Source organism: Hemicordylus capensis, chromosome 1 (genome assembly GCF_027244095.1).
Source record: "Hemicordylus capensis ecotype Gifberg chromosome 1, rHemCap1.1.pri, whole genome shotgun sequence".
NCBI classification, from domain to species: Eukaryota; Metazoa; Chordata; class Lepidosauria; order Squamata; family Cordylidae; genus Hemicordylus; species Hemicordylus capensis.
This window is the reverse complement of record NC_069657.1, coordinates 253416408-253430968: the sequence shown is the minus strand read 5'-3', so window position 1 is coordinate 253430968 and position 14561 is coordinate 253416408. Positions and strand designations below refer to the sequence as shown.

Here is a 14561-nt window from a genome sequence, read left to right as displayed (position 1 = left end):
GACAACCATGGGGCTGTCCCAACATGTTTTGGCCCACCACATGAACTGGAGAACACGCTGGATCAATTTTTCGACAGGGCAGGAGGATGGTGATTTGAAAGTAGAGGATGTGTCATCTGTGCCCTTATCATGGTCAGATCACTTCATTCTGAGGTTTAGTATTTCAGAGGCTACACTACTTTTCAAGGGGGGGGGGGTGACTTCTTAAAATGGTCCCTCCCTGGATTCTAATAGAATCCTATGGATTCCTGAGGCCTGTGGGGGATTTTCCAGGTGGTATGTCAGATATTCGAAGTTCTAGTTGCTCCCTGGAATGGAGCAACTAGTTTGGGCAGTTGAAGTGCCCTCTCCCACAAAGTAGAGCCTTTGCAGCACCTAAGTGGAGGGCAATGGAGCAAGCTGGGAGACGGCTGGAACACAAGTGGAGGAAAACTCAGGCTGAGTTTGAGCGAACACAACAGGGAGATTCAACTTCTACTCAAAGCCCAGCTTCTGGGCTTGGAATTCTCTCCTTGCTGAGGGGAGAGAAAGCGGCTTGCTTTCTGCTGCTGCTTTTCTGGCTGTGGTGGTTTGTGGTGCTGCCTCTCTTTGCTGCTGGCAAGGTCTGGTCTCTGCCCTGCTCTGCCTGTTTCGGCTTTTGCCCTCCCCCTCCACTCCCCTCTACCCTTTTCAAAGTTATCTATCTATCTATCTATCTATCTATCTATCTATCTATCTATCTATCTATTTATTTATATGTATTAGAGACATTTAATATACCACCCACTCAGAAGACTCTGGGCAGTGTACAACAACAGGCAAACAGGCAACATTAAAAATTACATTACATTAATAATTAAAAATTATTAAAGAAGAGGAGAGGAGAGTTGGTCTTGTGGTAGCAAGCATGACTTGGCCCCATAGCTAAGCAAGGTCTGCTCTGGTTGCATCTGAATGGGAGACTTGATGTGTGAGCACTGCAAGATATTCCCCTCATGGGATGAAGCCGCTCTGGGAAGAGCAGAAGGTTCCAAGTTCCCTCCCTGGCTTCTCCAAGATAGGGCTGAGAGAGATGCCTGTCTGCAACCTTGGAGAAGCCGCTTCCAGTCTATGAAGACAATACTGAGCTAGACAGACCAATGGTCTGACTCAGTATATGGCAGTTTCCTATGTTCCTAACTAAAGTAACTACCGAAAAAACAGAAAAATGAACTACAGGGCAAAGGCCTAGCAAAAAAGAAAAGTCTTCAATAGCAATTTGAAGATTGGTAAGAAAGGTGCTAGCTGGATCTGTAGGGGGAGAGAGTTCCAAAGGAGCGGGGCAGCAACTGAGAAGGCCCTTTTATGGGTCCTAGAGCCCCAAACATCTCGGAAATCAGGGACCGACAGAAGGGCCATCAGAGCTTATCTAACCGGATGGGATGTAACTGGGTGGGTGAGGCGGGTCTGTAGGTAGGCTGGCGCCAGGCCCCGCAAAGCTTTGAAGATCAGAACCAGGACCTTTTTCCTGGTTGTGTGACTGTTGTTCCTTTTGGATTCCCCTCCCCCCCGCCCCACTTGCCATCTGACTTGAGTTGTCTCCTCCTGCTTTTTAAAATAATAATAATAATAATAATAATAATAATAATAATAATAATAATAATAATAATAATTTATTTGAATTCTATACCGCCCTTCCAAAAATGGCTCAGGGTAGTTTACACAGAGCAATAGTAAATAAATAAGATGGCTCCCTGTCCCCAAAGGGCTCACAATCTAAAAAGAAACATCAGATAGACACCAGCAACAGTCACTGGAGGTGCAGTGCTAGGAGTGGATAGGGCCAGTTATTCTCCCCCTGCTAAATAAAGAGAATCACCACATTAAAAGGTGTCTCTTTGCCAAGTTAGCAGGGGTTAGCAGAGATGCAAATGAAGAGACAGAAGTCCCACTGTGCTGTAAACAGGTTAATTTGAGCCCAATGAGTGTCCGCAGAAGCCTTCTTCAGGGGTGAAATATTATCTAATGTAATCCTGTTACAAAAACACTTCTTCAAAAAGAGGCAACAATATCATAGAGTAGAGTTTGGTGCCTGGGCACTAAAGTGGGTTTGGGGGTAAGGCAGGTCTGGCCAAAACTCCCCCCGGGAGCCCCAAGCTGGTGGGGTTCATGGTTTTTTGTTTTTTTAAAAAAAATAAAATAAACTCTGTGAGATATATAAAGAACTCTGTTTCTAAAGAACACTGATGAGTCCACATCAAATTAGGCCACACACTGTTCTGCTGCAATGAATGGAGGAGCAATTCCTATTCATTTCATTGGAACAGGCTAAAATCTTTAAACATTTATAAAAAGGAAACCATGAACCCCACCAGCCTGGGGTTCCCGGGGGGAGTTCTGGCCATATCTGCCTTGCCTCCAAACCCACTTTGGTGCCCAGGCACCCCTCAGGGGGGCAGATGAGGCATCCTCAAATCCCCATTATTCCCTATGGGAAAAATGGGGAAAATGTAAACATCTTCAGAAATTCATCAATAATCGCAGGGGGGTTTGATTGTTTTGGGGTTTGGTGGGTGGTTGGCACCCATGGGTGGTAGACCCATGGGTGCTTACCACCCACTCTGCTTTTGTGCACCTAGGTGCCCTGCACAAGGAATAATGGGCTAGTTTGAGTCCCCATTATACCCTATGTAGAACCTTTTAGAACTGGTTTGAGTTGAGTTTGAATTTAAACCCAACCAGGGGGGTTGGTGTTTCGAGCAAAACCAAAACCAAACCTACCTCCCTGGTTCGAATTGGGTTTGAATTCGAACCAAACAGGACAAGCCGGTTTTGTGCACACTCCTACGAATTGATGGAATGAAGGGGAACAAGTTGAGACTCAACCCAGACCAGACAGATGTACTGTTGGTCAATGGTTCCTCTGCCTGAGTGAATGATGTTCAGCCTGTTCTAGATGGAGTTGTATTCCTCCAGAATGACCAGGTTCACAGTCTGGGGGTGCTCATTGATCTAGCATTGTCACCAGCGGCTCAAGTGGCTTCTGGCTTGGAGCGCCTTTTATCAGCTTTGGCTGATAAGCCAACTGTGACTGTGCCTGGATAGAGATAGCTTGGTCACAGTAACTCATGCTCTGGTAACCTCATGCTTAGTTTACTGCAATGAATTGTACATTGGGCTGCCTTTGAAAACAGTCTATAAACTGTAGTTGGTACAATATAGGGCAGCAAGATTATTACCTGGGACTGGGCACTTTGGTCATATTACGCCAGTGCTTTGTCAGCTCCACTGGCTCCCAGTCTGTTTGCAGGCCCAATTCTAAGTGCTGGTTTTAATCTTTAAAGCCCCAAGTGGCTCGGGACCCTGTTATCTGAGAGAGCGCCTTGCCCCATATTGCCTGACTCAGACCTTAAGATCTTCTTTGGAGGCCCTGCTCTGAGTGCCCCTGCCAGACAAGGTGAGCCGGGTGGCTATTAGGGAAAGGGCCTTTTCAGTGGTTGCATCCTGTTTATGGAGCCCACTCCCCAGTGAGGTTCACCTGGCACCATCACTTCGCTCTTTTAGAAACCAAGAAAAGACCTTTTTGTTTACTCAAGTCTTTTTAATTTGATTTTTAAATTTGATTTTTAAAGCTGTCTTTTAAAAAGCTTTAAATTGTTTTGTACTTTTTGTAGTGTGTGTGTGTGTGTGTGTGTGTGTGATTATTAGATGTGTTTTATGTGTTTTTACTCTTGTTTTAATGCTGTATTATGAGAACAATTTGTTATGGGGGGGCTAACAAATAAAGTATCATCATCATCATCATCATCATCATCATCATCTATTTGCAAGGCTGATATAATATAAATTTTATTAAAGAATAACATTATTATCATAACTAGGACACTGGAGAGCATCTCCTTGATTTTACATTAATCTTATAATAACTTTTTTATTCTGAATATGAAAGCAGACTGAGCATATGGAGGTAAGAAACTCATTTTACGGTAGTAAGTGCATAGAGAAAATTCATACAATGTATCTTCTAGAGAACGTACAGCTTTATATACATACCTTAAGAATGTTCTGATCTCAGAAGATTGTTGATAAAGTTTGCCTGAATAAAATTGTTTGGAAAAGGTAGCCTATATATTTTGTAAGAGATTGTATCAGAAGTAAAATGAACATATTACTGATTTTTTTTTTGTCAGCTTGCGGTAACACCTGCCACACATACAAGGTCTTTAGCCTTTCATGCACATCATAACTTCATTCTAAATTTAAAGGAACAGGGAAAGCAATAGAGCAAAGCTACCCAGATGTTGTAAGGTCTGTGCAATTGTAAATTTAAGAGTACCAGCTTTCCATCCAGATTTTAATGCACCAGATACAATATGAAAATTCCAAACCACACTGGCTTATTGAAATGTCTGGCCATTTCAATATGAATTTTGGAACAGATGTACAGAGGTAGGCAATAAAGCTGTGATAATAAGGAACATTTCCACATCATCTCACAAAACTACTAATCTATAATGAGAACTAAAACTATTCAGTGAAAAAGGGTGGTTTTCATTATTTTTAGTCAACTCAGTTGTTGGAAATCCAAATGCCTTTATTCCATTGCTTTGACTTTGATAATATTAGGAGTGTGTGTGGGTGGGTGCTTGTGTGCAGGCTGAAAGGAATGAAAGTCGCCAGATTCTAGCTGGACTGATACATTACTCTTCAGTTCATTACTGTCTTGAGTATTCAGTGACTCCCTTTTACAGGACAGGGCTTAAAGCACTAGTTTTCAAAAAGAATCAAATGTTGCTGTTTAATAAAGCAAACAGTAATTGCCTTGTCTCCCACATTCTTCTTTTGGATGGTCGCTACATAATTTCAACCACACCTGGATGCTACTAGTATTGAAAGCCTGCCAGTCTGGCGTTCGGTTTGGTTCCAGCACTTGCTGTTTCCAGCATGCGGTTGTGCAAATTCCTGTAACATTTGTACGTAAGATTGCAATCCTAAACATATTTACAATGAGTTAAGTCCCATTGAACTCAGCAAAAGTTACTTCTGAGTAAATCTGCTTAGGCTAAGGCTTTATGGCTTCATAAGTTACAGTTCCCCTGCCTAATAGGAAGGATGCGTCCCACCAAATGGGATTATTCCTTTGGGTAATCATTTAGGGTTGCCATGCAGGCAATTCACTGAATGGGGTGATTTGGAATGGAGGGGGGGGGCATCTGAAATGCATCCAAAGCATCAAATAGAATAGTACATGCTCCAAATGCCAAATCCGAATACTGAATTGTACACTTGCCTATTTGCAGAGACTTAGTGTCCCTGTTTTGCACACTAAATGAGACCTTGGTGAGAGAAGATAGCTTGGACTGAATTGTCTCATGGATATTGTGTGCATTCCTTCCTTCTGTCCTTTCTTTCACCAGAGTTGGGATCATGGTGAGCTGGGGGACCCACCGGACATAGGAGGGTGGTCTTCTTTTCCATAGTTTGGTAGCTATGCCTATATTGAAGACTGATTAATGAGGTTTAACCTGGCTTTTCCTAGGGTTTATTGTTGGAAATAACTTTTAACTATGGGCTGGTTATATTATTTTAGCTACTAATTTGGATTGTGTTTGTATTTTTAGCATCCAGACTTTTATGAATTGTCAGTGGGTTGTTTAATCTTAGCTGTTTAATTTTAATGTTCCATTTATTAATATGTTTTGATCAGACAATCACAATGCAGATTCTATATCTATTTAAAATTAATTGCTCAGCTAATTGATCTTAGAATGTTGATCTTATTGTTTATTGAATTGTTAGTTATATTAATATAGTGATTTATTGCTATTGATGTATTTATATTGCTGCTTTTGTCATTTTACTTCTTGCAAATGGATTTGAGTGCAATGTATGTAGAAAAATGACAGAGATAAAGTGACAATGACTATAGTGTGTGTGTGTGTGTGTGTGTGTGTGTTGTGTGCTTGTGAAGTCAGCTAACTTAATTTGCTACAAATAGAGGCTGTTCATATAAGCAGCCCTACTTGGGCTTGCACAGCCCTACCACTTCTCACCACTGCTCGTGTGGCACGCTGGGATCTGCCCCACTGGGTAGCCTGGGTTTTTTACTCAGGCTTTTACTGAGGTAGAATGGTGAAAACGCACACTTCTGCCTCAGTTCCCAATCATGTGGCTGCCTGCAAAGCGACAGAGCTGGGCACCTAGAGCGGCTACCAGTGGTGAAATCCCCCAATGCACCATGCTACTTGTGCCATACATCATGGTTTCTTAACCTTGGGCCCCCAGATGTTGATGGACTACAACTTCCAGAATCCCCAGCCACAATGGACATGGCTGAGGATTCTGGGAGTTGTAGTCCATCAACATCTGGGGGCCCAAGGTTAAGAAACCCTGCCATACATTGTGGGATTTCTGGAGGCTGGGCTGCATTTCCCCAGCCTCCAGATGTCCACGCTGCTCCCAGCAGTATGGCTTGTGCACGAGCGGCAGAGACTCAAGGAAGAAGAAGGGGCAGGGAGTAGCAATTAATAATAATAATAATAATAATAATAATAATAATAATAATAATAAGATTTCTATACCTCCCTTCAAAAAATGGCTCAGGGCGGTTCACACAGAGAAATAACAAATAAATAAAATAAACAAAATGGATCCCTGTCCCCAAAGGTCTCACAATCTAAAAAGAAACATGAGATAGACACCAGCAACAGTCACTGGTGGTACTGTGCTGGGGGTGGAGAGGGCCAGTTACTCTCCCCTTGCTAAATAAAGAGAATCACCACGTTAAAAGGTGCCTCTTTGCCCAGTTAGCAGGGGTAAATTAATTACTGTTGGCTTATAGCCCCTGTGTTTCCCCCCATGGAATTTCTCTCCTGCCACTTCTTATTAAGCAAGCAAGCAATTTGCTATATACACATATAATTACTTAGGAAGCTACCCTACTCAGGCCTCTTGGTATTGTTTTACAAAATTTGATTCTAATGTTGTGAGGGAAGGAGAAAATGTTCTCTCTCTCCACACCATGCATACTTTTATAGAGTTCTATCATGTCTCTTACTCAACCTTTTTTTCTAAACTAAACAGCCCCAGATGTTGCAGCCTTGCCTCATAAGGACCCTTCTGAACCCTGATCATCCTGATACAGGCCTTTTGCCCTTGGGCTAAATATCTGAAGGAACACTGCCTCCAATATCTCTCGTTTGTGCTGAGGAAGTATATCAGGTAAGAATATGATGACATCAGGGGTAGTTATCAGGTTATAAATATTGGAAGCTGCTGCTGCTACCACCACCACCACCACCACCACCAAGAACAACATTAGCTGCTGTATATAAAGCCAGAACATTGGTCTATCTAGCTAAGAATTGCCTATCCAGACTGAGAGTTGCTGTTCTGAGTCTCAGACAGAGAGGGGCCTTTCCTAGTTTTACCTAGAGAGGTCAGAGATGGAACCTGGGACCTTCTGCATTGAAAACAGGTGCCACTGAGCTATAGTTCCTTCCTTTGAATAAATTCCTTATCTAACTGGGGTGAGAATATGTATGCACACAGAATACCCACAGGTCATCCAACTGGGCCTGTTGGCCTGTTGCCAGGACAAAACCTCCCCAAGTATGTCTCCAGATTTACAACAACTGAAAAGGTATTCATGCCTTATTGGGAATATAGAAAATCAAGTATCCCACTGCTCATTACTACGAGCACACTGTGGGATTTCTGCCATCCTGCCTCAAAGCAAATAATTGCCTAATAGACACCATCTCCTGCTCCACCTAGATTTTTCTTGGCAGTCTTCCAGCTAAATACTGACCAGGCCCAAACTTGCTTGGCAAAGCAAATTAGAAGAGATCAGAGCTGAAAGGCGATTCTTCTTGCTTATAGCCAGCTTTGGTATTCACCTGATTATCCACCTTATCTCCACCCTGCTGCCATGATGGGTGTGATTTATACAAGGCTGCATTTATTTTTCTTGTTTTCTTTCTAAAGCTGGGGTGTAACACTTCATCTCTTGTGTGAAAAGGTCACTGGAGTTTCAGAGAATGCCATATAACTTGTTTTTAATAGCATAGGAAAAAGTTGAAAGTAGTATGCACACACACACACACACACACACACACACCTGTGAGCCTGTGAAACAGACAATATTTTTACACAGACAAGTGTTCATTGTCATTGGAGTGGGAGAGAATGCTGAAAAGTATGATCCCGCATACAGTGGAATTTGGTGGACTATGAAAATTGCAGTGGGAAATACAAGAGAAGCGAAAAAGCCAACAACCTACTGTTGATGAAAAGTGTAGCTTTCAGAAACTATTTGTCTTACAGAACCGCAACAGTGGGGTTACCTCTGAGAGACAATGCACACTAGATAGCTGTGTTCCCTCTAATTTTTTTCATCTGTGTCAGAATGAGTTTTGTTTTGGGCGGCCATATCAAGGCAGTGTGGGTGCACATGCATTCAGTGGGGCCTTCCTGACTCAACCTGAACAGGATCTAAAATTAATGGAGAGGCTAGAAAAAATTGATTGATTGAGTGATTGATTAAGTGTTGTCAAGTCAGTGTCGACTCTTAGCGACCACATAGATAGATTCTCTCCAGGATGATCTGTCTTCAATTTGGCCTTTAAGGTCTCTCAGTGGTGCATTCACTGCTGGATCCTTTACTGTTGATGGCCGATCCTAAAAGGCAGAAGCTATCCACCACTTCAATGTCTTCATTATCAGTTCTGAGGCTGGTTGCTGTACTCGTTGTCATTAGTTTAGACTTCTTTACATTTGGTCATAGTCCCATTTTTTCACTGTGCTCCTTGACTCTCATTACTGGTGCTTACAGATCACCCACATTCTCAGCTATCAGAGTGGTGTAATCACAACGTAGTACAGGTTATTGATGTTTCTTCCTCCATTTTTAAAACCACACTCAACTTCTTCCAATCCAGCTTCTCTTAGTCTATGTTCAGCATATAAACTGAATAAATAAGGAGAAAGTATACAGCCTTGTCTTACTCCCTTGCTGATTTGGAACGAGTCTGTTTCACCATGTTCCATCTGGACTGTGGCTTCCTCTCTCTCTCTCTCTCTCTCTCTCTCTCTCTCTCTCTCTCTCTCATTTTTTAAATTAATATAAAAAACAATACAGAGTACAGAATACAGAAAAAGAAAAATAAGCAAATATAGTAGATAATATCTTATATATTGTTTTGTACATCATGAGAAAAGTGAGATGTTCTGGGACACCCATTTTCTTAAGGATATTCCACAACTTGACATGGTTGACGCAACTGAAGGATTTTCTGTAGTCAATAAAGCACATATTTACTTCTTTTTGGTATTCTTTGGCTTTCTCAATTATCCAGCGTGCATCAGCAATGATGTCTCTTTAAAGGGTTAAAGGGTTGCCCACGAAATCTAATTGTTATTAGTTGGTCACTGACCGCATTGTACTGTCATTGCTATATCCTTCCTGACTATGATTGCAACACCATTCCTTCATTGTTTTTCTTGCCTTAGTAGTAAATGCTATGATTTTTTGACTGAAAGTGTCCTACTCCAGTCTCTGATGCCCAAGATGTCAATCTGTAGTCAATTCATTTCATCTTTCACTGTGTCGAGCTTTCCCATATTCATGCTTCTTACATTCCACATTCCCATTGTAATTCTGTCTTTGCAGCTTCGGATTTTCTTTTCCCTCACGGCAGCATCAGCTGCTAGACATCCAAAAGGCTTTAGTCTAACCACGTCATAAACACCATCAGTACTCTGAGAGATCTTCAGCTCTTCCTCAGTAGCATGTTGAGTACCATCCAACATGAGGGGCCCATCATCCGGCACTACATCGACAATTATTCCATTTTGTCTATCCATGTAGTTTTCTTGGTAAAATACGGGAGTGGTTTACCATTGCCTTCTGCCGCACAATATGAAATGATGCTTTTATCATTGTCACTGAAGTGATTGTTCACCTCCAGCACCTTCCTTTATCGCTGCTGCCCAATATAGGTGCCTGCTTGCTTTAGCTGGGTAGCTGGGATGACCTTTGTGCTTTGGGTGACCCTACTGGGAGTATACCTCTCGGCATACTTCAACCATCCCTCCCAGGAACTCTCCCCCACACCATGATGAGGCAGTATAGCAGGACTTGGGGTGGTGATTCAATTACTTATAGGTTACTATAAATATTTCATATAACTATTAAGAAAGCACAATTCTACACTAATAAAATAGTTTCGATATATGTGTTAGGAAATTTTTGCGTTAGGTTTTTTTATTTATTGATAATTGTAAATACAAGATTAAAAATTACACAGATTGAAATAGCATACAAATGTAAAGATAAAGTGAAGTGACTACACTGATAAAAGACGTCTCATCTCAGAACTCTCATCTCAGATAAGGAGAAGTCTGTCGTGCTGCCTTCTCTGCCAGCAGGGTGGCTGACGGTGTGCCAGACCCTCGCACCCTGTCCTCAGCCTATGCACTACGAAGCACAAGGGACACGGAAAGGCTTCCCTGAACCGATTGAACAGCGTGGGCTGGCTCAGAGTGTTGCTGGAGTTAAAGAGGATGGGAAGAAAAGAAGAGGCTGCTGGGAAGGGCACTTTTGTTGCCCTAGCATGCCACTCCCAAAGCCAGCAAAGCTCCCAGCTCTGGATTCAACCCTTGGGCAGGAGGAGAATGGGAAGAAAGCTCCTTCGGCACCCATGCAGCCTGACTAACTTCAGGCTTAGGTGAGAGAGGAAGCTGCAGGCGGCTCTTCCTATCAGTGGATGTCCCCTTCAAAGCCTGTAAGGGGGCAGTTAGCCTCACCCCAGTCCATCTCTGGAGGCCCACTTTAAAAGGTATGCTGTGAGGAGGAGACAGGCGGCTCCTTCGCCCATGGCCAGCAGTGCCACCTGCAAAGCCAGACTAGACCCTTGCAGGCATTAATGTGGGGTGGGGGCAAGGAGGAAGATGCTGGTGGCTCCTTCTCTCTCCCTACTGGGACCTTTGCAGAGTGTTGGGTGAGCGCTTGCAGACTTGGAAAGACTGGGGGGTCAGGCAAAAGAAGCAGCTACCAACAGACTCCTTTCCTCGCACCCAACCTCCCTGAAAGGATCCTATTGGGAGCCCCTACTGGGACCTTTGCAGAGCGCTGGGGGAGAGAATCAATCATAGGGCACACTGGGAGTCGCCCCAGTGTCCCGGTGACCCAGTCCAGCCCTGCCGTGAAGTATAGCAAGAGCACAGTCAATCAGCTGTGCAACCTCTATTCATTTCACCATGGATATCCACGATGTCCACTGATGCAGCCCAGCACGGTCCAATTCAGACTGACATGGCATAGAATCAGCTCCAGTTACTTACCGCTCGGTCAGACTGAGGCCTAGCTTCAGGATGCAAAAAGTAGCCATAATTTCCATTCAGTATGAGCTCGCAGTCACAAGTGCAACTGTTGCTGAAAATGTCCAGTTTGCCTCTCTCTATTTTTGATGGTCCAGTATTCCTCACATGCTTATTGTCCTGTGCTTATTGGTTTGACACATCCAGTGTATACCCATTTATGTCAGATGACACATCTTTAAAAAAAAAAATCACTTGAACACGTGCTGCTGCATGGCGGGGGTGGGGATGTATTTCTGTAGTGTACACACAGTGGGGTGTGGGGTGGGAAGGCATGTATTAGAGGTGGGAGCACACTAAATATTTAGTGTGTGCCTGGGTGAAGCAGCCCAAAGAGATGGGTTGGATGAAGCAGCCCAAAGAGATGAAGAAAGATGGAGACCTATTCTATTAAAGCAGTGGGTGTTCTGAGAACGACAGGCTGGGTTTCTCTTGGGTTTGCAGATTGCTTTGTGAAGGGAGTCCTCTCCCTCTTTCCTTAAACTAGATTAACAGGTTGCTAGCAGTTATCTCTCTCTTGGTAATATTGTGAGGAATCGTTTGTTAAAGAAGGCACGGTACAAAATAGTCAATGGGACAGACTGATAGATAGGCCAGCCTACAGGAGAGCTGCGCTTTCCTCTTCAAAGGACAGGCTGGTGGAAGAGAAATTGATGGGAATAATACCACATGGCTAATTGCAGTTGGCACTCTTGTTATCACACAAATGCAGTGGGGTGTTATTGTGAGAAGAGGAGGCAGGGTTCTAATTGAGGGATTACAGGGGGCAATCCAGTTTGCCTTGTTAAATCAAACTCGTTAATTTACTATATACGAGGGGAAAGGACAAATGGGAAGGTGAATTGCTCTTGTAAACATTTACCAAATGTTGGGCTATTTGAACCCCGGAGAGAGGTAAATACATTCATTCACCATTTAAGGTTTGAAGCATTTGGTCTTCTCAGTGGGGCTTTCATTGTGGTTTGGAGAGGAATGTCATCCCCCGCCCCCCACTTAGAAATGCCAGCAACTTTCATCAGCATGTGACATTTAATACAGAGGATGCTGGCTGACATCCTGACTAAATTTATTAGAGGAAGTTCTACTGAAATTTAGTCATTCTTTAGTGTAACTCCTGAGCAGTACTATTGAATAACTTTATCTGGATGTCAGCCACTAAATACAACTGCTGGATTGTTAGAGCAGCACACTGGCACTGTTATAGTTAAAGGTTTGGCAACAAAAGTACAGCGTATGCTGCTCTTTTACAACTCAGCTCAAAAGGTTTACTCGGGAATGAACAAGAAATGCAAGATTTCAGCCTAGGAATATCTTAAAAAAAAATAAACACCTGCCCCAGAATAGGTGGTTACAAGTAAGAGGATGGCCAATCGAGTGTTATAAGAGTGCTAAACAGAAATTAAATAGGAACACAGGACATAGGAAGCTGCCATATAGTCATAGACATAGTCAGACCATTGGTCTATCTAACTCAGCATTGTCTTCACAGACTGGCAGCAGCTTCTCCAAGGTTGCAGGCAGGAATCTCTCTCAGCCCTATCTTGGAGATGCCAGGGAGGGCACTTGGAACCTTCTGCTCTTCCCAGAGCGGCTCCATCCCCTGAGGGGAATATCTTGCAGTGCTCACACTTCTAGTCTCCCATTCATATGCAACCAGGGCAGAGCCTGCTTAGCTAAGGGGACAAGTCATGCTTGCTACCAAAAGACCAGCTCTCCTCTGTATTAATCAGTTGTATTTTAGAGTGTCTCTTGTATTCCTAAATGGCAAATTTGCTCTGTGATTCAGACTACAGTCATCTGGTAAAGCTGCTTTTGTGTTTGATGGAGTATTGTTATATTAAGATATGGTGGTGGCTACTGGCTTAGATGGCTTTAAGGGGATATTAAACAAATTCATGGGGAATGGGTTTATCAATGGCTATTAGCTATCAAAGCTAAATGAAACCTACATGTTCAGGAGCAGTGTACCTCTGAATATCATCTGCTCATAGGCAGACAGTAAGGAAAGGCTTCTTATTGGCTTCCTGGAGGCATCTGGCAGGGCTCTTCTTATATTATTATATTATGCTGTAAAAACAGATGGAATATTAAACACTTTAAAACAGCTGGAACTCATGTGCAGTAGCCACTCCCTGCCCCCGCCCCCTGCACACAGATTAGCATTCATCTTAAATGTGCATGCATTTCTTTTAAAACTGATTATCTTTTGTGGTTTGTGTGCTTGGGGCTGGGAACAGAAACTGTCAAATGACTGCACCTGACATTATTAAGACTGAACAAAACAGTCCCTTCCCAAGAATTCAAGAACTTTTGTCCCAGTTCCTGAATCCCTTCATTTGCTAAAGGTAAAAGACATAGACAAGAAAAACAGACAGATGATCTTTACTACTTTGTATACTTAGGTAATTTGAATGTAGGTCTGGAAGAAGCCTTGTAATCACAAGATAGATCACCTAGCTATAACACATGTTAAGACACAAACACCCTGCAGATTAAGGGGTTTGCCAGATGATTAAAAAGACACAGCTCTGGAGCACTGCTGTGTTCTTGTGTTGATGGCACCATTAATTTCACTGAGACCTGCAAAGAAAAACATGCACTGGATCATGCCATCTATCTAGAGTTATTCATGTGGTAGCCCCATCCAGTGCTAGTATCCTATTCTTATGCATTGCAAGTCCCTCCTGTTGTGCACTGTACTTGTATTCACTGCTTGCTCCACATCTAGGTCATTCTACCTGCTCAATGGCAGGATGAGAACTCGCCCAGCAGATTATCTATTTCTCCTTATTTTCCTCAAACATAGATGGGCCTTTTCGAGGGCTTGTATGAATGCCCTCCCTTTGGAATTTTTAGCTGGTAGATACAGTAGAATTGCAATGGAGCAGAGATATTGCCCCTGTAACTCTGGTGAGATTGAGTCAGTTGCACATGTGCTCCTGTGGTGTGTCTTTTATATAGACCTTAGGAGAAGGTTAATTGACCCTCCTTTACATAATCTGCTAGTAGGGATGTGCACAAAACTGGTTGGCCCAGTTTGGTTTGAGGCCAAACTGGCCTTGAACCCAACTGGGCCAGTTTGCTCCAGCACCCCCTCGAACGCATCCCGGTTCGGGGGGTTTGTGGACCGAAAATGCGTTTAATTAAAAAAAAAATTTTTTTTTAACCTTGTACTCCCCTTGGGAGAGTTCCTGGAGGCAGTGTGTGTGTGTGTGTGAGTCAGT

General features: G+C 43.0%; 1 long non-coding RNA gene across 1 annotated transcript in view; it reads left to right on the top strand.

The window, feature by feature from the left end:
• Positions 1-2120: 2120 nt before the first annotated feature.
• The window catches only part of LOC128340831 (uncharacterized), a 32409-nt gene continuing 19968 nt past the window's right edge, over positions 2121-14561 (top strand). Inside the window, exons 1-2 of the long non-coding RNA XR_008314004.1 lie at positions 2121-4931; positions 7042-7179. This is a non-coding gene — a long non-coding RNA (uncharacterized LOC128340831). The remainder of the gene's footprint in view (positions 4932-7041; positions 7180-14561) is intronic.